This window comes from Amblyomma mixtum, chromosome 3, assembly GCF_055824585.1.
Source record: "Amblyomma mixtum isolate Tamu chromosome 3, ASM5582458v1, whole genome shotgun sequence".
In the NCBI taxonomy this organism is placed as follows: domain Eukaryota; kingdom Metazoa; phylum Arthropoda; class Arachnida; order Ixodida; family Ixodidae; genus Amblyomma; species Amblyomma mixtum.
Genome location: NC_143014.1, coordinates 32,207,411 through 32,232,535, shown reverse-complemented (window position 1 = coordinate 32,232,535; position 25,125 = coordinate 32,207,411). Strand labels below are relative to the sequence as shown.

The 25,125-nt window shown below is 45.6% G+C and overlaps 1 long non-coding RNA gene across 1 annotated transcript; it reads right to left on the bottom strand.

The window, feature by feature from the left end:
- Positions 1-657: 657 nt before the first annotated feature.
- On the bottom strand, positions 658-22,661 carry LOC149349580 (uncharacterized). The gene is made up of 5 exons (XR_016289321.1): positions 22,348-22,661; positions 17,136-17,243; positions 13,545-13,592; positions 2,099-2,235; positions 658-667 (listed from the first exon to the last, which is right to left on the bottom strand). It is a non-coding gene; the product is annotated as an uncharacterized LOC149349580 (long non-coding RNA).
- Between the last annotated feature and the right edge of the window lie 2,464 nt (positions 22,662-25,125).

Below are 25,125 nucleotides of genomic sequence, written 5' to 3'. Positions count from 1 at the left end.
CCTTTTTACAGTGCATGGAACTTGCTTTAACAGTGAACCGACAGCATGGTGCGATCTATGGAACACTCACAGCGGTAGACAGGTTTATACCGGATGTTTCACCTGAGATGTTCTGTAATTTTTAAAGATAGCCGTTTTGAGGTAGAAGAGCACTTTTTCGGCATAGCAGTTTCAGCGGCGAAGTACGTCAGAATACAGCTAAGGCGTTCGAACTAGTAGGCTGGTTAACTAATATTTAATGCTGTGGCGTTATGGGGGCCGTCTTCCGTCCCGCACTCCCACTGCAGCGCCTTCGCTCGCTATCTGCGGAGGGGTCTGTGCTCGAGGGAACAAAGGCAGAGAAGAGAACAAGGCGTGAACACTACAGAATTACAGAAAATTACAGAACATCTTAGGCAAAACACCTGGCTTGTAATATGCGTTACTTACACCGAACTGAGGGTAAGACACGTCGAAATCTGGCGTTCTGGAACGTTCGAAATGCGAATTCTTTCGTTCCTCCCGCGTCGTACAAGCCTCCACGAGTTTTTGAGTAAGGGCGAGGCTCTCCCTGGCTTTGACCGTGGCCTGAACCAAACAGCGCCTGGCCCCATGCTGTTTTCAAGCGCAAATAGCATGTCCCTGTCTTCGTGCAGCAACTTAAATGGGGACGACAGGTCACTGGGACCTAAGGAATGCAATAGCATTTTGTGAGGTAGTTAGGTTGTGAGGTGCTAGGTTCTTACTCTGTGGGAGAGATTTTTTTGTTGTTGATTGCAAACTGAAGACAATTTCTTTCGGTGCTGTCTTTTAAAATATTTCCGACTCCAAAATGCTTTGCGTGCTGTCATTTTTAATTCATGCTTAATGCGAACGAAGCGTTGTTGCCATGCGCTGGGTATCTATCGTGGGTATGACATATTCTCGATGGCAGGGCAGCTGGAACGTAAGCGACGCCGTTATCTTCGAGGATCGAACTTTGACACGACCAAAGAGCGGCAAAGACGAAGCATGTGAGGACGGTTGATTCCTGAGTGCAGTGTATCCATGGTTGTTGCATGGTTGTACACTGTGAGTAATTAAATGTTTCTCTCACAGCCTCAAGGAAGCCGCAGAAAAGCAACGAGGCACTGGCGAGCAAGGCTTTCAGTTCCATTCGCAAACTGGGCAACGGCGTCGCAAGCGACGACCACGGCGGTGCATGGCAGGAAGCACTCCAGTGAAAATTGAATAAAAACCCGGGTGCATGACGTTGGTTTGGTTATTAGGCACGGCAGCCGGTGCTCTTTATATTACGATGCATCGCTGATCACAGGAACGACTCTAAGGGCACATAAAAACGCAGGACGGGACCACGGTTAGCAGCACACAACGTAGTGACGATCAACAACAGGGGACTGAACAGTTCGCCCGCCGACGAACTTTGCTGCAAACATGCTTATGCGATACGAGATGTGGCCTACTTGCAGCGCTGCGTAGAAGCTGTCTGCGAATCTCGCGTCCAGCTTCACTCGTAAGGCGACTATTTAGCGTGCCATACTCTGCTGCTTTCGTAACATGCCACCACTGGTGCCACAGCAGCGCTGCAGCCAGAGGAATTTAACGCGACCCTATTGAAAATATTGAGCGTGGATTCTGCGTGGCTTTTATATCCACGCAAAATGCGACGATTGAGCGAGGTTGCAGAACGCGAGACATATTTCACATAATTTGCGCAAGCCGAGCAGGCTAGCAAACGCGAGACATCTCTCACATATAGTTCGCAAGCCGCGTAAGGCTCGCACAGCAGAAGACATCCTCGCGTAATATGCGCAAGCCGGGTGAGGCTTCCAGAATGTCCGAGAGCCAAGGGTGAGTCCCAGAATGTGCAAGAGCCGAGTCTGGCTCACAGAGCACTAGACAGTGTCAAATGGAGTTACCATCATGATACCGATAATACCTTGCATGGCTGCAAGGCTCCTAATTCACTGCTCAACACGTTACGCCAATGCCCTGCCTTAAGGCCTCCTCATCTGTCTATCACTGCCTCATTCAGCATGCATGTTGTGAGATAACAAGCTCTGCAGAAATGGTGCTTCGTGGGATGGCTCTCATGTGTGTAGCATGCTTGCAAAAGGACATAGATAAGGTCACCTTAACTGGCTTTATTAATGCCACATCCCTCGTGATGGGTGCCACACAGTGGCTAAACAATTTCTTCAGTTTCTCCAAGTCCAGCAGGTTGGCGTCTTGATACAGGTTCTCACTATGCAGCACCTGCAAAAAGGTAGCAGTATATGCAAAAAAATTCAGTTAATCTGTTTTCTGGAAATTCCAGAAAAGGGCACAAGTAGTTCTTCTATTAATGAACTAATGATGATTTCGAAAAGTTTCAGGTTTGAAATACAGACACTGGAAAACCCGACTCAAAGACGCAGGCTGCTCAGCATCAAACCTGCACAAAATGTAATAACCGTGTCACACAGGCATTTTGAAGGCTTTCAAATGGCTATCAACTCAGTGGCACTTGAATGCAGCTAAATGGGCATTTCCAATAGCCACAGAGTCCCTAGAACAGTGTGGACATCTATCAAGATTTTGAAGGCTTTTCAGTGGTAGAAATTTGCACTCAGACATGGAGCACTCGCAACTATACACTAAAATCAAAGCAATTTAATCGCTGAAAGAATACTAAACATGAAATGTACAACATAGTTCACTAAAAAAAAAAAGAAGGCTGGCCACAAAACACTGCAGCAAGCATATTATCACTGTTGCCAATAGCACAAAAACAATGAATACCACCTTTTCAAAACTGCGTGAGTGCTACAACAGCTTCCCAGCAAAATTATCAACTGTGACAGTGGCGCCACAGCAGCTTGGTGCGAGATGATGAAATATCTCTATGGCGATCAAGTATTCTGTGTAGCAGCGGCATAACTCCCGAGTTGAAGTGCAAATCTCAAAGCTCAATCTCCCACCTTAACTGTTATCTTTAAATACATATTTAAATTCATAGCAGCGTACTGCAGAAGTAGGTGGTCAGATCATTCGAGAGGATACCTGCAAGCTATCTCAGGAGACAAAAGATCTGATGAAGAAACGCCAAAGCATGAGGACGTCTAACTTCAGAGATAGAATAGAACTAGAAGAGCTATCGAAGTTATTTATAAGTGCAAGGTAGCCAGCATAAGAAAGTTTAACATGGAGAAAACCTAGCATGCTCTAAAGCATGGAGGTAGCCTAAAATCAGTGAAGAGAAAACTAATCACAGGTAAAAACCAGATGTATGCGCTAAAAGACAAAGAGGGCAATGTCATAAGTAGGGCCCGGAAATTTAGGCATTTGCCTAAACATGCCTATAAATGCCTAAACGGGGGATTTTTGCACTTGCCTGCCTTTTTGTCATTTTTTGGGAAATACTACCTATTTAACCGCATTTCTTGCCTATAAATGCCTAAATCCGGCACTTTGGTCCTCGGTGCCGTTTTTCAATTTTGAGACATCTGTCTACGTATGGTGAAAGGCGCGCGCCGATGCACGCACAAAAGGCGCGGGTCTCGCCGAACGTTTTTCTAGAATTGTAACTTGAACGCAGTGTTTATCTCGAAGTGTAGCAAAAGGTGAGTTTGGAAAGAGACCGGAAATACATTAGTACAAACTTCTCAACATTGACGGAAAGGATGACAAAGTTGGAAAAGGCTGGACTCTCAATAGATGAATCGTTGAAAGTAGTGGCAGAAGTACCAGCAGCACTTCGGCGACTGGAAGGAAAGAGTGCTACTGCTTCTACGAAGATGCAACAATTGGTAGAAAAAAATAGGTGCCTAGAAACAATTTCCCAAATCAGAGACTTTCTACGCCGAGACGATACGGCCGCATCGCCTGAAGGCCTAGGCCTTTATCAACTCTCATGTTTTAGGTTCGCGCCACTAACTTCATGTGATGTCAAAAGAAGCCTTTTAATGTACAAAGCTATGCTTAGCAAAAACCGAAGGAGCTTCAAGTTCGAAAACCTGAGAATGCGCTTTATTGCTTCAGTTGAGGACTGCGTACGCTCCGTGCTTGACTTACAAACCTTATAAGTATGAATAAAGAGTATTATTCAAAGCGCCTATTTTTGCTTTATAGCACCTATTTCAATATTTTTTAGAGCCTAGATGCCTGCCTATTTCGGGGTTCTTTAGTGCCTAAATTTCCGGGCCCTAGTCATAAGCAATATGGATAAGATAGTTAAAGCAGCCGAAGAGTTCCACACAAATCTCTACAGTAGTGAATGTAATCAGAACGTTACAGAGAGAGGCAGTAGAGCACAGCAATAGGACATCCCGCCAGTAACGAGGGAGGAAGTAAAGAAAGCCTCAGGAGCAATGCAAAGGGGTAAAGCAGCTGGTGAGGATCAGGCAACAGCAGATTTGTTGAAGGATGGAGGAGAGATTATGCTAGAGAAACTAGCCACCCTGTATACGCTTGCCTCGTGACCACGAGCGTATCAGGAGCTTGGAAGAATGCGAACATTATTTTAATTCATAAGAAAGAAGATGTCAAGGGCTTGAAGATTTACAGACCGATCAGCTTACTATCCATTGTCTACAAGGTATTTACTAAGGTAATCACTAATAGACTCAGGACAACCTTCGAATTCAATCAACCAAATGATCAGGCAGGCTTTCGTAAAGGATACTCAACAAGAGACCACATTTTTGCAAACAATCAGGTGATAGAGAAATGGGCAGAATATAACCAACCCCAATATATAGCCTTCATTGACTACCAGACAGCAATTGACTCGGTGGAACCACAGCTGTCATGCAGGCATTGTGGAATCAGGGTGTAGAAGAGTGTTATGTGAAAATATTCGAAGATATTTATAACGACTGCACAGCTACCATAGTTCTCCATAAGGTCAGCAATAAAATTCCAATAAGGCAAGGTGTCAGGCAGGGAGACACGATTTCACCAATGCTATTCACCGCCTGTTTACACGAGGTGTTCCGGGGCCTGAAATGGGAACAGTTGGGGATAAGACTTACTGGAGAATACCTAAGTAATTTGCGATTCCCTGATGACATTGCCTGGCTAGGCAACTCAGGATATGAACTGCAAAGCATGATGAATGAGTTAGACAGGCAGAGCAGAATTGTGGGGCTAGAAATGAACATGCAGAAAACCAAAGTAATGCTCAACAGTCTAGCAAGGGAACAGCAGTTCACAATTGGTAGCGAGGTGCTAGAAGTAGTAAGAGGATATGTATACTTAGGGCAGGTAGTGACCGCTGATCCGGATCATGAGAGGGAAATAACTAGAAAAATGAGAACGGGGTGGAGCGCATATGGCAGGTTCTCTCAGATCGTGAAAGGCAGTTTGCCAATATCCCCCAAGAGAAAAGTCTAACACAGCTGTATCTTACTGGTACTTACCTATGGGGCAGAAATGTGGAGGCTAAATATGAGGGTTCAGCTTAATTCAAGGACAACACAGCGAGCTATGGAAAGTAAAATGATAGGTGTAACGTTAAGAGACCGGAAGCGGACGGAGTGGGTGAGGGAAAAAACGCGGGTTAATGACATCCTATTTGAAATCAAGAGGAAGAAATGGGCTCGGGCAGGAAATGTAAGGCGAAGGCAAGATAACCAACCGCTGGTCCTTGAGGGTAACAGAGTGGATTCCATGAGAAGGTAAATGTAGCAGGGGGCGGCAGAAAATTAAGTGGGCGGATGAGATTAAGAAGTTTGCGGGGATACGGTGGCCACAATTGGCAGAGGACAGGGTTAATTGGAGAGACATGGGAGAGGCCTTTGCACTGCAGTGGGTGTAGTCAGGCTGACGACGATGAATTTTAACTAATGTATACAGCACTCTATGGATTACAGTTATATGTGTCTGGCCTGCTACAGCCTAGAAATCTTGCATTACAAAATAGGGAAGTGGATAGCACAACTACAGCACAACAGTGGCTATGAAAACAGATATGGTACATCTGCAGGTAGTAGTCCTGGAAAGTGCATGTTTCTCAGTCAGAGCCCATCTCTCGTGTATGTCAACAGGCTATCATGAAGCTCAGACCAGGAAGACTATCAAGAAGGAATAGCACCCAGAGATGAGGGGCAAAGGAAGTACACAGCATGAGCAATGACTCACAACTGAATTTACTGCAAGAAACCTCATTGCAATCGTAATTACAATTGTAATCATGTAGGAAGGTTGATGCTTGCATTGCGCATGACACTGTTTTTAGCTGAGCGGTCGGGAGCTTGGCAGTTCCTTGCATCTGCTAGACATGGTGCCGAAAAACAAAGGCAGCATTGGAAAAATTGCCCTGTCCAGATGGACAAGTTACAATGACCTACAAGATTGTGGAGATGAGGCAGCTCGGTATGCAAGTTCTACTCCCTTAATATTGGGTTGATGCAATAGCCGGCCTGGACAAAGTACACCTGCCTTCAAATCGTAATGTGCGAAATTTATTGGTGCACGATATAATTTGCACAATCTAAATTAGGCTCTGAAATCAAAAATTTTCACTAATACTGTCTGCCATTTACTTTCATTTACTTTGATAGCACCTTTATCTTCAATCATGTAGCAAAGGAATGAGAAAAAACACCACGAGCACAGTTTACATTTGTTAAAGGGGTCGTGAAATGTTTTCTGAAAATTTTGAACGACGTGTGTATTTGGAATTCTGACCCTTCATTCTATAGTATACCTTGGTTCGTTTCATCGTCTGGGTTGATTGAATAGCGAAAAAAACTAAATTTCGGTTTCCCAGCGCGCATCCCCCTCAACTCACAGCAAACGTCATTTTAAGAAGTCAATCAGAGGCTTCTGTCGTCAACACAACATGGCGGCTTAGCGAGGCCTGTTTAGCCATAGTTGACCGAGGTTACAGCACGCATATTGACTCGAATGTGGCACCGTCGTCTGCTTAGAATGGAGTCTGCTAGCTGTCAAGCTGACATGTGCGAAAACTTGGCCGGCGCGCCGCACCAGTCGCCGCTTGCGAACTGCCGCCTACTACAAGCAGGGACACAGAGCGGCAAGCATCTTTGCGCCGCTAGACTCATGCCCGGCCCACATCCGGTGTAACACTTTGCCACCGCACACCAGCGCCTGCGCGCTGCTTGGCTACTGAAGTTCGCACCAGAAAAGACAAAATAGCGATGTTATCAGAAAGACTGCCGGCTGTACTCGGGCGGCGACAAAGCATGCCTGCCCACGTAGCGCGCTTTCGGCAACGGCGCTGGACGCGGGCGCGCCGGGCGCCGAACTGCACTGCTCTCTGGCTGCCCTGGTCGTCGCTAGGCCTGTTTCGCATCGAAGCCGCGGCGGACAGCGCTTCGGAAGTAGCCTGGGTTATAATAAAATGGCTGCTTTTGGCATCGCTTTACTGTCAACAGCATCGTCTCACAACAAAAAATATGGTCATTGTTGCGGTGCGCTCGGCAGCGGAGCTATATAGCAGACGCCAGGCGCGCAAGCCGGACCGCAACGGCCGGGCAGCGGCAGCTGAGCGGTGGTTGTGGCAAAACATTTACTCGTATTACAGTTGCTGCTTCTACCAGCAACTCGGCATTGTTCAACGATCCTCAAAAATGATCTATTTTCCACACTTCTTGCTCCCACAGTTTATTATTTACGTGAAGAAAAATCTTTAGCTCATTTTCATGACGCCAGCGGACGAGATCCAGGTTTGCCGGCCGGCCTGCAGACTCGCTGTATTTCACATTCACACCAGAAAAGACAAAACAGCAATGATATCAGAAAGGCTGCCTGTTATATTCGAGCAGTGGCAGCATACCGAGCTTTCGGCAACGGCGCCGCCTGCGGACGCGCCGGGCGATGAACTGCGAGGCTTGCCGGCGGCCCTGGTCGTCGCTAAGCCTACCTGGTTTTGCATTGATACTATCCATACCGCAGCTGAGGGAGCTTCGGAACTGGTCAGCGCTGTAAAAAATACTACTCTCGTCACCCCTTTCACTGTGAACCTGTCCCATAATAAAATAAAGATATGCTCGATTTCCGCAACGCCAGCGGAGCTAGCAAATGCCAGCTATGCGAGCAGCGACCAGGCAGTAAATAAAGCGGTCATGGGATGAAATTTGCTTGTCTCGCCGAATTAAATACTGCCAGCAACTCGGCATCAGCCAACGATCCTCAGAAATGATTCATTTTTGGCATTCATCTATTCCAGTGCTTGTTATGAGCGTGAACAAATAATACTAGCGTGTTTTTCTGACGCCGGCAGCCAGCATCCAGGCTGACAGGCCAGCCCCGAGAAACGCGCCCCCACGTCGACGCTGGCGCTCTGCGCGCTCGCATTCAATGCGACGCGCCTTGTCAGTGCGACGCGCCGCGTGCGGCCTGTCATTGACATCGGTTGGGCGCAGGCGGCGAGCTGCTGTCAGTCGTTATTACGCCGCTTGCAACGGCACGTCGCGCGCCCGGCAAGTAGCAGTCATGCCGAGAGCCCGCGACACCTCTGCCTGCGGGAGCCCCGACCGTGAACCTCCGAACCCGGTCGTGGACTCAAGTCTTCATCTCTATCGCAAGGGGTGGGTTGACTCGCAGCCCCATCTGCAAATTATGCCTAACCCTCTTCACGCTTCTGGAATATATTTTTCTGCAGCAAAGAACAGAAGCGCGGAGCCGATGCGCGCCGTGATAGCTGACTCATTCGTATCGAGTTCATGTAAACAGAGAGTCGTCGAGATGGGCTGGCCTTGCTCAGCTCGATTCTCTGACTCAAACCACCGCTGTCAAGGAACACCACCTAGATAGGTTCACGTAAGCAAGGCTATGTCGAGCCGCTGATACTGAAGCCAAGGAGGATGGAGAAGCAGAACCGAAACCGAAACTGGTCCCAGGTCAGTGATTGATCTATGACCACGCGCTGCAGTTTAACAGAGTGCAATTACGCGTGCAAATAATTGGAAAACCTTGTTTCACTTCCTAAATTTCTAATAGAGCTATTATTTTAGGGCAAACGAAAGTTGAAGATATCTGTACGTTTCTGAAGATCTTAAAATGACGTAGTCAAGTAGTGCGTGTGCCAGCCGACGGCGGCGCATGGTCGTTTCATGAGCGCAAAAAGGCAGCGATTTCGAACGGGCTTTATTAAATGCAGACTCAATATTGAGTCGAAATATTTCGGAATCAGCATGTCTAATGTTTATGGAAGCAGTAAAAATTAAAACCGGGCAGCTTCATTTTCTTTTCACAACCCCTTTAAGCTGTGCTTGACATTGTGCTTTTTTCACTTACTAATGCCTGTCTTCCATTAGTCAATGAGTGGGCAAAGGTGCTCAAGCTTATTAGGGGCCAAAAGACCCTCACAACCTTGCACCTGGCTCCAGCATTCTTCAAAGAATGAGATAACTGGTGTATGTACGGAATGATCGCAATCCTATGTCACTTTTCTTCCAATGGACGCATTTCCTGATAGCTATTTTTGGCAAGGCTTTTGCATACAGAGGTTAAAACAGATACCAAAACACCAGCACCTTGAAGGCCGGCTATAAGTCACAAAAACCTTTCGTTTACAAAATATATGCATGAAGGCAACAGAGCTGCAGAGGCAAGACATGTTATCCTAGCAGTAGCTGCAGTACAAGCACCACTACTGTCAAAAATCTAAAGTTGTACTGCTGTTTTTTGCCCACCTGTCTCACTGTTGTATTCGTGATCACAAAATGAACAAGGGAGGGGAAAACCTCAGGTTGCTTGAGCCAACGTTTCGACAAGGGGACTTGTCTTCATCTGGGCAAAGTGTTCATCATTGGCAGAGATTAAATCGGGCCTTCGCTCCAAGGAGGAAGGCCCCAGGTGGGGGAAGGAAAGTGGTGTGAGAGGGGATGCGTGTCAGGAAGGGGAGGGAGGTGAATCATCTTGATTCGTTAAGCTGCAATAGTGGGAAAACTTATATCCCGGGGGTGTGTAATGAACAAAGGCTTTGAAGGGGCTGCGACGGGGGGTTGGCGCTGGGTGGACCTGAAAAACTCAGATAAGAGGATTAGTCAGCGTGGTACAGAAAATGAGAACAAGGCAAACAAAATAGGCTGGCACTGGAAGGAGAAAGAAAGGGGGGGGGGGGGCATTTCCACGGAAGGACAAGGCAGGGGGGGTGATTCCAGTTCAGAGAAAGCCAAAGGTGGGGGCGTAGGGCGTAACAGGAATGTCATGGTTTCCGAGAACTGATAGTAGGGGATTAGGAAAAAGAAAGAAAAAAAAAGGTTAGCAAAGGGAGAGGATGCGAAGGCCGGAAATGTGGTGGAAGATATGACATGGGAAGGGTGCAAAGAGGGATAGTATACTCAGAAGTACTTGTATTTGGGCGTGTTGGTTCATAACTTCCTTCGCACTCCCTTCGCACCCACCTACGCGAACATTTTTATGGGGCTACTAGAATCTAAACTTCTAAATTCATTTCTAAAAAAACCACTTATATACCTGCGTTACATAGACGACATTTTCATGATATGGGAGCATGGGGCTGAGACCCTGAAGGCATTCGTCACACATTTCAATTCATATCACTCCAGCATTAAATTCACCTTCAACTCCTCGAAAACACAAGTCAATTTCCTTGATACCACTGTCCATTTAGAAAATAGCAAGCTCAAAACCACACTTTACAGGAAGCCCACTGACCGACAACAATACTTAGATTTCACTAGCCATCATCCAAGACACTGCAAACAAGGTATATTCGTAGGACAGGCAACGAGACTAAGAAGAATATGTAGCGATGACGACGACTACCTGAAACACCTACACTCGCTAAAAAACACACTAATCACCAGAAACCATCCACAGACAACCCTTAATAATGCGTTCCAACGAGCAACCACTTTGAAACGAGATGTAGTTCTTAAAAAACGAACAAAAGCTAACAGTCAACGACCTCCTGCACTTATAACGAAATACTCAAACGCGCTTCCAAACATAAACAATATCCTGCGGAAATACCACCCCATTTTAACAGGTAACGACCGTCTCAAGAAAATATTTCCCGACGCACCAAAGGTAACATACAGACGCAACACAAACCTGAAGGACATCCTGGTGCATGCTAGGCTCGGTAAGAAACCACCACCGACAGTAACTTCATGCTCTCGACCTAGATGCAAGACATGCAAACATTTACAAAGGGACACTACGGTTAAAAGTACGGCAAGCGATTTGTTTCGATATAAAGACCAGTTTTGACTGCACATCGTCCAATATTATCTACATGCTCCAGTGCTCCTTCTGCCAGAAACAATATATCGGAGAAACTGGGCAAACAATGAGTGCGAGATTAAATGGGCACCGGGCTGACACAACACGGAATGAACAGAAGGCAGTGTCGACCCATTTTAATGAACGCCATCACAAATTCGACGAACTCAAATTGTTCATTCTTCAGTCAGGCTTCAAATCGACTAGGGACAGAAAATACAGAGAAGCATTCCTAATCCACAAATTTAAAACACTGCAACCAACAGGGATTAACATGTCCAGAGGAAACCTAGAATCCCTCAGGTACATTCCAGGGTTAGCATAATTTTAAATTAACAAATGTCTTGCACGTGCTCAGACCATTTCCTAGAACCTCGCATAAGTATATTATCTTTGCAGGAGGACGCAAGGGCGCGATGGGAGGCACGGGTGTGGAAGTAGACAGGGACAAGTGCTCGTCCCTGTCTGCTTCTATGTCCGTGTCTTTTGTTGCGCCCCTGTGTCCTCCTGAAAAGTTATGAACCAACACGCCCAAATACAAGTACTTCTGAGTATACTATCCCTCTTTGCACCCTTCCCATGTCATATCTTCCACCACATTTCCAGCCTTGCACCCTCTCCCTTTGTTCACCTTTTTTTTTTCTTTTTTTTCCTAATCCCCTACTGTCAGTTCTCGGAAACTATGACATTCCTGTTACGCCCTACGCCCCCACCTTTTGGCTTTCTCTGAAATGGAGTCACCCCCCCCCCCGCCTTGTCCTTCCGTGGAAATGCCCCCCCCCCCCCTTTCTTTCTCCTTCCAGTGCCAGCCTATTTTGTTTGCCTTGTTCTCATTTCCCTGTACCACGCTGACTAATCCACTTATCTGAGTTTTTCAGGTCCACCCAGCGCCAACCCCCCATCGCAGCCCCTCCAAAGCCTTTGTTCATTACACACACCCGGGATATAAGTTTTTCCACTATTGCAGCTTAACGAATCAAGATTCACCTCCCTCCCCTTCCTGACACGCATCCCCTCTCACACCACTTTCCTTCCCCACCCCCGGGGCCTTCCTCCTCGGAGCGAAGGCCCTATTTAATCCCTGCCAATGATGAACGCTTTGCCCAGACGAAGACAAGTCCCCTTGTCGAAACGTTGGCTCAAGCAACCTGAGGTTTTCCCCTCCCTTGTTCATTTTGTGATCGCCAAGGACCATCTACCACACCCTCTCTCTACCATGTTGTATTCGTGAGTATATTTGGCAAGTCAAAATTTCTGGCAGTTATCAGCCAGGCTTCATTTTTTTTTCGTATGTTCTAACATTTGCAAGCACAAGCTTTGTAAAAAAATGTAAAGGACAAAGAAATGTGATGACGGTTAAAGAATGCAGCGCAAAAAGACAAAAACAAACGAAGAAATGGACTCCCGCCAGTCCTGTCCACTTTTTCATTTGTCCTTGTTTTTCACACTGCATTCTTTAACCATGATCACTGACCAACAAGTCCAAACAGCCGCTTTAGTTGAAAAGAAATCTGGCCTTTCAATTGTGGTCATTCCATACTTACACAAGTTATATTATTCTGTAAGAACTCTACTGCTATATACGAGGTCGAAGTGCCTTTCTGATGCCTACTCAACTTATTGAGCACTTTTGGCCACTTTTTAACAAATGAAAGATGGGAGCATGTAAGCGAAACGAGTGCAATGTCAAGCACGCTGCGACTTGTATAGATAGTGCTATTGGTGCTCTGTATCTAACTTGTACTCGAAGGTGTATAACCAGAACAGCTGCTGCATCAGCCAGACATGAAAGGTGTACGAACTTAGTTCGAGGAACACTGGCCTCACGTCTCGCTGCTGATTGTAAGACATTCCTCTGTATTCCGAGTTTTCTAACACCACCATCATTTTTTGGCACCGTGACCATATCATACAAGAATTTGAGACCTACTGCATACCTAAAGAAAATATGTGTGTAAGCCAAGCATCAGCCGTTCTATGCAATAAGAAGTCTAAGTGAAAAAGATTCGATGTAAATTAGAGAAAGCCTTGCCATTTTTGTACTTCTGCTTCTATGACTGCTTGCTGAATTTTTTTCTTTAGTTGGAAGCATTCTTCCATCCCTTATCTCTATACACTATTCCTCTGACACATGACTGAGTAACCCAAATAGCAATTCCTAAGTAGGGAGGGGGCCTACCACAGTGACCACACAGGGGCCTTCAAGTTCTTGCAGCAATCAAAACATCCCTTTGTAACACTGGCCCTGAATGCACCACTATACTTTTGTGGCAGGCCAAATACTTATACAATTTATGTTTCAAAACCACACAGAAATCCACAACTTCCATTATGAAAACAACCTAGTAACGTAACCATAATCGTACCTGGCCAGCATGATCAGCATGGAAAGGCGCACAGCTTGTGTGCAGCTCCTAAAATGAAAGCAAATTCACATGATTAATTGCAATTTCCACAAAGACATTCTTGAAAAATCATGTTTTTGCACCTCTCAGCCTCATGCCTGCCTTATTGCTCCTGCAGCAATGAGGCAAATCTGAGCACAGCTTGGGGTAAGCTGGTGGTATCAGATTACGCACCTGACACTACGTGCATCAATCCATTTGTATGAGCTTGGTAATGATAATGGTGGGTGGATGAGATAAAGAAGTTTGTAGGGATACAGTGGCCGCAACTGGCAAAGGACAGGGTTAATTGGAGAGACATGGGAGAGGCTTTGCCCCGCAGTGGGTGTAGTCAGGCTGCTGCTGCTGCTGCTGCTGCTGATGATGATTATGATGATGACAGCCTGAGCACACCTACAAACCAAAACTGTGAACTCGACCCAGCAGCACTTTACTGTGTTGAAAGAGAACAGGTACAATTGAATTGCTGCATTACCTTGTTATTATCATTAAAAAGTATAGGGCTCTAAGGACTTTCTCATTTACATCGAAACGAATGGGTTACAGTGAACTTTCACGGATTACTCTAGGAGGCACTGAAAATCCAACACAGCTGCCTAAGAGAATATTAGGCAGCCGCGCTAGCCTTCTTTTGGCTATGCTACCTGATACCACATTAAAATTCCAGAGCAATTTACTCATACTCTAGCACTGGGATACGTTATGTCCCAGACTGATGCAGCTGTCTTACTAAAGGCAGAGAAGCTTTCAGTATGGGTCATGTGAGCTGTGGCGTGAACACATGCACAGGATCACCTGCTACCATTCAAGTCCTCTGTGTACACAAATGCAGGTGCAATAGAAAACCCACATCACAAATTTGGCTAGTCTGGTCGGCCAAGCATGGGCCAGCTGATAGCACGAAGCAGCAGGTGCGACACGTACAATCATCATCAGCATGACTACGCCCACTGCAGGGCAAAGGACTCACCCATCTCTCCACATTAACCCTGTCCTTTGCTAGGTGTGGCCACCATATCCCCGCAAACTTTTTAATCTCATCTGCCCATCTAACTTTCTGCCACCCCCTGCTATGCTTGCATTCTTTTTGAATCCACTCCATTACCCTTAAGGACCAGCGGTTATCTTGTCTTCGCATTATAAGCCCCGCCCAAGCCCATTTCTTCCTCTTAATTTCAAGTAGCATGTCATTAACCCGCGTTTGTTCCCTCACCCACTCCGCCCCCTTTTGGTCTCTTAAAGTTAGTTTAGTTTAGTTTAGTTTATGGGGTTTAACGTCCCAAAGCGACTAAGGCTATGAGAGACGCCGTAGTGGAGGGCTCCGGAAATTTCGACCACCTGGGGTTCTTTAACGTGCACCGACATCGCACAGTACACGGGCCTCTAGAATTTCTCCTCCAAAGAAATTCTAGCCGCCGCGGCCGGGATCGAACCCGCGTCTTTTGGGTCAGCAGCCGAGCACCATAACCGCTGAGCCACCGCGGCGGCTCTCTTAAAGTTAGACTTATCATTTTTCTTTCCATAGCTCACTTTGCTGTCCTTATCGTTTGGCACGTGTTTTTTTCTTTGTAATAAGGCATAAAGTATTATACACGGATTACCACATGGCATCCTCCTATGACCGCTAAATAATTTATAATCAAATTTCTTTCTCCTGCCGTATTTGTTTCGGTTTTAACAGCTGAATGATGGCTGTGACGTCAAAGCGATTTTATTGGTCGCGTGAGGCATGAAAAACTGCAATACAATTGGTACTTCTGGCTCTTAAGGAATGCTGGCGTCAGCGCTGTAGCGAATTAAAATGATGAAGGAACGATTATAAGTGCAGTTTTTCCACGCCTCACGTGACCTGTAACCTCTCTTTGATGTCATAGCCATAGTCAAATTGTTCACCGAAACAGGATGGCAGAAAAATTTCATTATAAATTATTTAGCGGTCGCACGCGAATACCAGATGGTTATTCATGCATAGTAGTGTCTTCCGCATCATTATAGAGAAGAAAACATGCCACCAAGATTAGGTGTCTATACTCTTATAAGCTGAACTCTTTTCATTAGCCTCCACGTTTCTGTCCCAAAAGTGAGAATCATGCAGGCTAAAGAAAAGATTTCAGCTTAAGTACCAAAGTGGCTCTAATCACACGATGAAGCAGAAAAACTCTCGACACTTGAACAGTGAACAAATAGGAATTCCAACAAAATTTTAGATTCTTGTAAGGCTATCAAGCATTTCTGAATATTGTAAACTGCACTTTCACACATACAGTACGCATGTATGCCAAGCTCACATTCAGTAGCCCTGTTTTCCGGCTGTAATTATCATGGTCTGAGCTAAGTTACAGATTTAAAACAAGCCAAAAGATGCAACACAGGAAAAGTGAAGAAAACAGGTTGGACTATCAATTGAATTTTTTGTGAAGGAAAAGAAGGCTCGCATGAAGATGCGCACACACATGACCCACACCAGAGAAAGGCAGGACAACAAATAACTGTCACTGATATACAAGCACGTCATCTAAAAGAGAAAATTCTTTCCGTTGAAGATTGACTAATGGCTTGACTAATGCATTGACTAATGCATCAAATACCTTACAGATTTGTTTACCACTTCTATACACCACTGAAGTGTCACAGAAATCAGGCGTGCACACTGATGGGTCACCTTATGATTTATACTCACGACATTGGCACTGTAGTGCCAGATTAGAAGCTGCCTTCCCCCTAACGAGTTAGTGCTCACTCAGGAACACATTAAAGACACCTGCACATATCCCTGAAGTAGTTTCTTGCACAAGCTAGCGGAATGTGATAAACCGCTTCCTGCAAGTCCTGAACCTAGTTTTGTGGGATACCATACTGCTATCCCGGTTTTTAACAGCAGCGCAAAGGCCACCAACACAATGCTTGGTGCAAAAATTACATTTAAAAATTTTCCCGCCACTCGATTTGAACTCACTAAGTCTACACAAAGGACTCCATGATAACCGTTCTGAGGTGAATGGCAGTTCAGCCTAGCCTCTGGAATCTGTGCCAAAAAAAAAAAACGGAGTCAACGCATCGCAATTTACTTCCGAAATCAGCCGGTGCTGATGACAATTGCATTTCTTGCTTTCTCTGGCTTATAAAGCTCCACTTTCTGAAAAAGTGACGTCTTTGTGGTTAGAATGCGGAACTCCATCATCACAGGTCAACTTCAGTTTGCCATCAGTGTCCCTTTAATCCCTCAAAGTTGAACATTAGCTCCATCCATAGAGGAGGGCTGTGCATAAATTTCGACCACCAAAGATTCTTTAACATGCCCTGACATTGCATAACACACGAGCAAATATGCATTTCGCCTTGTCGAAACGAAGCCACCGCAATTCAATCCCGCGTCTTTGGGCTCAGCAGCCGAACACCAATGCAGTAGGCCACAGCAGCAGGTGAAAAATAAAAGAGAGCCCTTAATAGGCAACCTAACTTGCCAAAATAAACATAACGAGGGGTCACACAAGTAGCAGTGGACTAGGAAAATAAAAGCTACTAGTGTCGGAAGATGTCTTCAGTGCTTACCTCAAAAGCCTGCTTGCTTGCTGGGCATCCTAGCACCAAGTGAAAGGCTGGCACAGCCATACTAGAGAGCTTGGAAGAGGCATTGCTGGTAAAGCTATGTGGAGCTTGCTGTAAGGTAAAAAGACACATTTAACAGCAGCACAGTGCAAAAAATGGACTAGAATCAAGCATGTAAGGCAAAATGCAAGGCACAAAAAGGAGCCGGTCGCAGAAAGGAACACGACTGTTTAACCACATTTTGAAGTGGGCCTGGCAACAAGAAATTCATAACCACGGCAGTCATTCACAAGCTAGCCTCAGACGAGACATTGCTTGCATATCGATATCCAGCATCGTTTCTACAATACATGCCACCATTCAAAAGAACAGACCACCACAGAACGATATTTTCAGTAGAAGGCTGGTTTGCTTCAAATTCTGCATGCGTCCCTCAATTTGAAATTGCATGATTAGCACTGAGTTCACATTCTCATAGGTATGATGATTTAATAGTGCCAATTGCAGAAAAAGCACACTTTTTCCTTTAACATCAAATAAGGTATTGTAGAGGTACCTCAGCATATTTAAGTCAAAGTCAGATTTATTTGCGCCATTGGTTATAATCATGAAACAATCAAGTTTATTCTTCGTACATATTAAAGGCTCAATTACCCTTAACTTTCACTGCAACTTCAGGATTTAGGGCAAATGGAGCTAAGGCACCTGTGTGCATTTTGCAGTTGTTTTTACCATTACAGCTCCGAGCCAAAGTATGAAAAAAAAATAGAGGCGAGAAACTTCAGAACAATTTGTTTTTATCTGACCGTTCTGCTATTCAAGGCTCGACTACACTGGCTCGGCTATAAGTACGAACGCAGCTGGATCATACGGAGCTTCGTACCTTAAATACACAATTTCTAAAAGTACAAGTGAAATACAAGTGAAAGAGGAGGACGCTCAATCCTAACGCATACAGCTGAATCGCAGTCTACGTAGTTAAACTGCTCGAGCGCTGTTACTTCAATTACAGCGTAACATGCGGCGAGAATGTAAAGCCCGGGCCGAAGATGGCGGGCCGAAGATGGCCGAAGATGTATTGGCGGGCAACGTTACTAGAACCAAATCAGTTTCACAGCTCCGACCGGAGAGCTGTCCCAAGTGGCGGTCGCGCGAACTAGTGGCGCTGCGATCGAGTCTTGCTCCCTCGTCGCTGCTCGGTGCGGCTCGCTGGCCCTGCTGCGCCCTTTTTAAAGAGCGCTCGCGACAGCCGCTTTGTGACCTCTGCTTCTCAGTTAATTTTAAAGCGAAAGCCTTTAATGCCTTATACTGTCGTTAGCAGCCGTGTCGGCAGATGTGTCCGCGTTTCGGCGTCACTAAAAAAAAACTGTCGAGGCTGAGAATCAAACCAGGGCCTTTGGCATTTGAAGTCATTAACTACTCATTTGGCATTTGAACTAATCATTAACTCATGACTAGTTAGTCATTGGTTAGTCATTAATCACTCATGATTAGTTAGCCATGATTGGTTAATGACTACCTAACGAGTCATGACTAGTTAGTCATTGGTTAGTCATTAATCACTCATGACTAGTTAGTCATGATTGGTTAGTCATGACTAGTTATTCATTAACCAGTAATTACTAGTCATGACTGGTTAGTCGTTAGTCATGGTTAGTCATAAGTGGTTAGCCATGACTAATGACAGATTAGTAATGACTGGTTAGTCATTAAGCAGTCATGGCTAGTTAGTCATTAACCAGTCATGACTAGTTCATGACTAGTCATGACTGGTTAATGACTAACTAGTCATGACTGCTTAATGACTAACCAGTCATTACTAATCTGTCATTAGTCATGGCTAACCAGTCATGACTAACCATGACTAACGACTAACCAGTCATGACTAGTAATTACTTGTTAATGAATAACTAGTCATGACTAACAATCATGACTAACTAGTCATGAGTGATTAATGACTAACCAGTCATTACTAATCTGTCATTAATCATGGCTAACCAGTCATGACTAACCATGACTAACGACTAACCAGTCATGACTGGTAATTACTGGTTAATGAATAACTATTAATGACTAACCAATCATGACTAACTAGTCATGAGTGATTAATGACTAACCAATGACTAACTAGTCATGACGCGTTAGTCGTTAGTCATGGTTAGTCATGACTGGTTAGCCATGACTAATGACAGATTAGTAATGACTGGTTAGTCATAAGCAGTCATGACTAGTTCATGACTAGTCATGACTGGTTTCTCATCGCTGGTTAGTCATGACTAGTTTGTCATGGCCAATGTTACTATAGAACCAAGTTCTAGTAACTTTGGTCATGACTAGCTAGTCATTAGCCTGACATGACTAGTTCGTCATTAACCAATCATGACTAGTTGGTCATGACTAGCTAGTCATTAACCAGTCATCAATTAACTAGTCATGACTAGTTAGTCAATAACCAAACATGACTAGTAAGTCATAAGTCATGACTAAATAGTCATGATCCAATTAGTCATGATTGGTTAATCATGACTAGTTAGTCATTAAGCAGTCATGACTAGTCATGACAGGTTAGTTATCAGTCATGGTTAGTCATGACTAATGGCTAGTCATGACTAACCTTGACTAATGACTGAATAGTCATGACTGGTTAGTAATTAAGCAATCATGACTAGTTAGTCATTAACCAGTCATGACTAGTTATGACTGGTTAATGACTGCTTAGTCATGACTGGTTTGTCATCGCTGGTTAGTCATGACTAGTTCGTCATTATCAATCATGACTAGTTAGTCAATAACCAATCTTGACTAGTAAGTCATGGGTCTTGACTAATTAGGCGTGACCCAATTAGTCATGAATGGTTAGTCATGACTAGTCAGTAATTGACTAGTCATGACTGGTTAGCCATTAGTCATGAATAGTCATGACTGGTAATTATGACTAACAATGACTAATGACTGATTAGGCATGACTAGTTAGTTATTAAGCAGTCATGACTAGTTAGTCATGGCTAGTTAGTCATTAACCAGCCATTAGTAGTTATGACTGGTTAATGACCGATTAGTCATGACTGGTTTGTCATGACTAGCCAGTCATTAACCAGACATGACTAGTTCGTAATTAAACAATCATGACTAGTTATTCATGGGTCATGACTAATTAGTCATGGCCCAATTAGTCATGGCTAGCCAAACCAAGTCGCCCTATAGCCGCCTCGTGTGTGCCAACGGCCGTGCGGCCAAAGTTGCGTGGAAAGGCTTTCGCCTCGCGCACTTTAATCGTCAAAGTGGCCCCTGAATTTTTTGTTTGTATTTTGTGACATTGGGCCTCTTCATGCCGACCTGGTTTGCACCGGGGTGCAATAGCGGGTATCGCAACGATGACTCGACGGACCGTGATTTCTTCGGGCCGCCGAAGGACCCCATCGAGTTTAAAAGGTGGGATCATGCACTTCACAGAAATGATCGCAAACTGAATTCGAAAAACACAAGCCATTGAGCAAAGCAAGAAACAATGCTCGCAAGCGTGTTGACAGTGTTTTTGCACTTTTATCACAATATTAACAGCCTAATTTTGCATCACACAAGCGTGTTCTCCGAGATAACACGCAGCTTCGAAGCAAAAACTGCCGTAATGGAAGCATTATTTACTGCAGCCAGCCATGTAGAGCGCAAACGCAGCTCGCCAAAACCTCATATGTGCCGGCCGCTCCAAGCTTCCGCGCTTCGTGTAGCAGACGACGCGTCCGGCAGGGAGCAAGACTCGACTGCAGCGCCGTTAGTTCTCGGACCGCCGCTTGGGACACTCTTCTCCATACACGGAAAAGCATGAACAGGCTCTTAGGGCAAAAGGACGAAGAGACGCCGGGATAATGAAACATAGGGCATTATGGGGGTACAACAAATATGAAGTACTAAGAGGTATTTGGAAAGGAATAATGGTGCCGGGACTTACTTTCGGCAATGCGGTTCTGTGCTTAAGGGCAGAAGTTCAGTCGAGATTAGACGTAAATCAGAGAGCTGTTGGAAGATTAGCACTAGGTGCCCACGGCAAAACCACAAACGAGGCAGTACAAGGGGATATGGGCTGGGCATCGTTCGAGGCACGGGAAGCTAAGAGTAAAATACTATATGAAGAACGCCTGAGGAAATTGGACGATAACAGATGGGCAGCTAAGGTATTTAAATATTTATACAGAAAGAACGTTGACTCACAGTGGCGGAAAAGAACTAGAAAACTAACCAGTAAGTATGCCGGTCATGAGGACGGAGAAAGAAAGAGCATTAAACGACAGGTTAAAAACGCGGAAGTTAAAAATTGGATGAATTCAATGGAAAAGAAACATAGTGTAGAACTATATCGATTCTGGAAAAGGCAGATCAGGAAAGAATTTTTCTATGATAACTCAAGAGGCAGTGCCCTACTTTTTGAAGCTAGATCAGGGTGTCTTAGAACGCGCAGCTACAAAAAGAAATTTAACGAAGAAGATGACACATGTGCAGTGTGTGGTAGATCTGTGGAAACAATTGAACACCTCATAATCAAATGTGATGGTATCCATCCGGATGTCGATGCAGGCACAGTCACTCTTTCTGAGGCCCTAGGGTTTAAAGATAACAATGGTCATGTAAATAAATCTGCAGTGGAAGTCAGCAAAAAGCGATTGGAGGATTGGTGGCTGAAAAGCAGAGATGTGGCATAAGGTTAGAATAGTAGGAAACCGTAGGCAAAGTTGATGGAGAATCTTAATGAGAATTGCCAACACAGTAAACAAAAAAAAATAATAAATAAAGAAAAGCTGAGCATGGTGGCAATTGCCACCACCCCGTTTCAAAGGGGGCGCTCCTATCCATCCATCCATCCATCCGGTATTGGGAGGTCGTGATTGGGAGCTATGGAACTGAGTTGGTTTAGTAACGTTGTTGGCGGGCACATATTCCATTCTCGGCGAGAGATGAATGGCAGTACGGCGGCAGTACGGCGCCGATATCGTGCACCCCGCGATCGGATCAGCTGTGCATATTTGCATGGCATACTGACCATGACCGTGTGACCACTGACACTACACGTGCATTCATGCCCGTGTGCCGCCAGCAAACAACCTTTCAGCGATGCGTGCTGCCACGATAGGCACTGCGTCTTCGTACTAGCTGTGTTGACGTGGCCAGTTGTGCGCAAAGGCTTTGAAATAATGTACAGGTTCGAAAAAAATTAACTTACCCCCAAGATGCGAGATGTCACCCGGGTAGTGGTCTCCCACCAGCTGCTCCGCCATGGAGGAAATGAGCCCCGCCGTCAGCATAGCGTTTCCAGTGAAGGCGCGCAAAGGACGACGCGCTATCCGTCGAGCCCGCTGACGCACGCTATACACACAGGTTTACTCAGCACCTTACCACGTTTTCGTACATCGCACCAGCGAATTTCACTGCTGTTGGCACATCACATATCGGAAGAGCGTCAAATGCTCATGCCATCGATGGTTCATGCCCTCGGCACCACAAAGGAGGACCACGACAAATGTAACGCTGACCGCCATGCAGTTATGGTAATGTGCAGTAGAAGCGTTTGCGGGACGGCAGGCTGGAAACGCTGATTGGTCGATGGGATGCGCTTCTCCGTGACGTTTTTTGACTTCGCCCTCGTTCTCAACCGGACGTGGCGTGAGCGCGCCTTTCTCGACCTCTCCCTAGAGCGCCTGGGGAATCGCTAGGTGCACCCGCCGCGCCGCGCGTGCGTGGTGAGCGGGCATGCCGCATTCGTTTCGTGATCCTCGGCGCGCTCGTTTCGAGGCGTGTGCAGCTATGGCGTTCGTGCGTGGTGCGCTCGGCGGCGACAGCCAGCTGAAATTTCTGTGCAGTTTTTGCTTGCGGCTTTCGCCGTTTCCCCAGGAGCACGTGGCTAGTGTCGTGCTCGTATTTACAGTTTTTGCCGCGGCACTACAAGGATCCGCATCAGGCGCGCTTTGAGGACCGCCGTTTGACAGCTACGCTGACGCGCTTGTCGGGGGTGCGCATTCTCAACCCTGAGGTAAGGACTGAACTACATTGTCGCAAGTTTTCTCGTGCATTGAGGACTCACCAAATTGCGGTGCTTGTAACGAAACTTTTTTTTTTTTTTTTGCAGCGTCGTTCCCTGGATATGCTTCTCGGAAGCCGATGTCATTGTTCGCCGCGGACGCTGGGCCTACTGCTCGCCGCCACGCCGCTGTAGGTTGACGTTGAAGAGCTGCTCCAAACGGCCCTTTTCAGGGCCGCTTCATTGCTTCCTGGAAGATTGCGGGCATCAATCTCGCGGCCGTGTTCCCTCTCTTTGTCGAAATCGGCGCCAGACATCAGAACCCGCGCTAGGCCTCGTTGCAGGGTTAAACGAGTGCATTGTGGCTTTAGAGAAGTTATGACTTGCGCTTAGTCTATCTATATCATTCATTCAGTGCAGTGTGCCTTTGCTTCTTTAGCGACTTCTCACGCCTTGTCGAAATCGGATTTAAAGCTCACGCCACGCCTCGTTGAATGGGTTAACCGAGTGCAGCGCCTAGCTTTGTTTTTGTGTTCTAACCTGTAAGCAGTGCACCTTTCTTCGCTCCTTACTTTTGTTCTCTTCAGTCGTTTCCTGAATCCGTCGAAAGAGCCAGGCTTGCCGGATGGTTGTTCGCCGTGAATGGAACCACGAGGCGATCGCATCTGCATACACAGCACGACTTTGTTCCCTCGTGATTTTTTTTACCAAGGATTGCTTCGACAGCTCGTGCAAAACGAGGACTGCGCACGCCGTGTCGTCGCTGCTTAGTGAAGAGGCACAAAACGGATGTCGTCCTTACTAAAGGCCCTTCTCGGGGCCACCTCAGTGTTTCCTGGCAGACCACGCGCTTTCCGCCCTGTGCACATGTTCCCCTCATTTCCAATCATTTGTAAGTTGCATATCAATGAATTAATAAATCAGTCAATGCACTTTATTTACCAGAAAAATCTCGCTGGTCACCCTGGGCTAAAAGCTGTGCACACAGCTTGACAAGGCCCAGGGGACCATTAGATGACAGTTTTGAACGTAGGAAAAACAAGTTGGTACTTTAAAAGAACATGGAAAGTACACCAAACAATATGAGATAAACATTACAATCGCGCATTACAGTAAAGAAAAAGAAAACACTTTGACAGCAGACATACAGTATCAATTTACACTATAATGCATACAAAAATCACGACATTCAGCATTATGGCACGAAATATAAGAACAGCACATAAAGCAAAAAAGAGAATGCAAGTTACAATAGTACAGATAGATTAGCTGTTTACATTTGCATATGCATAAAATTAGTCCTCGTCTCCTTGGGCCTCCTTCAAATCCTGCAGAAGGCTTGAATTTGCAACTGCTAATATCAAAGAAGATTTAGAAGAACTTCAGTTTGGGATACACGGTGCATAGTACTTGAGAAAACAAACAATAGCGCCTACAATGACACACACAGAAGAATAACTATGCAGCACAAGCGCTATCCTGCGCTCTACAGTATGGAACTGTGACTGAAAAATGAACCTTCACGTCAGTGAAATATGAGCCTTTAGGCTGTCTACAAATTGTTATTACAGAAAGAAAGAAATATTAGTGAATGTTGTGTGAGAGGCTTGCATATTACTCTGTTTGTTTATTTATTTATTTACCCCTCAAGGCCAGTGGCATTACACAGATGTTAGGGTGGGCTTGTCTAAAAGGAAAGTAAAATAATAGAGCCCGGCCCGCACCGCTTAGAGCACAACGGGCTAGTGGCATTACACAGGGGGAATGGTAAATATACTAAAACTGAGAGAAAAATACAGTTGATTACATGAACATTAAACAGCGCCTGAATATACAATGTTAGCTAGTGCTACGCGGAACTGCTCGTAATTTTCAGTGCCGGCAACTTCTGCGGTAAGGTGGTTCCAGTCGCATGAGGTTCGCGGCAGGAATGACTGCGAGCAGCATTTTCTGTTGCATGACATACTTCCAACTTTGTGATCA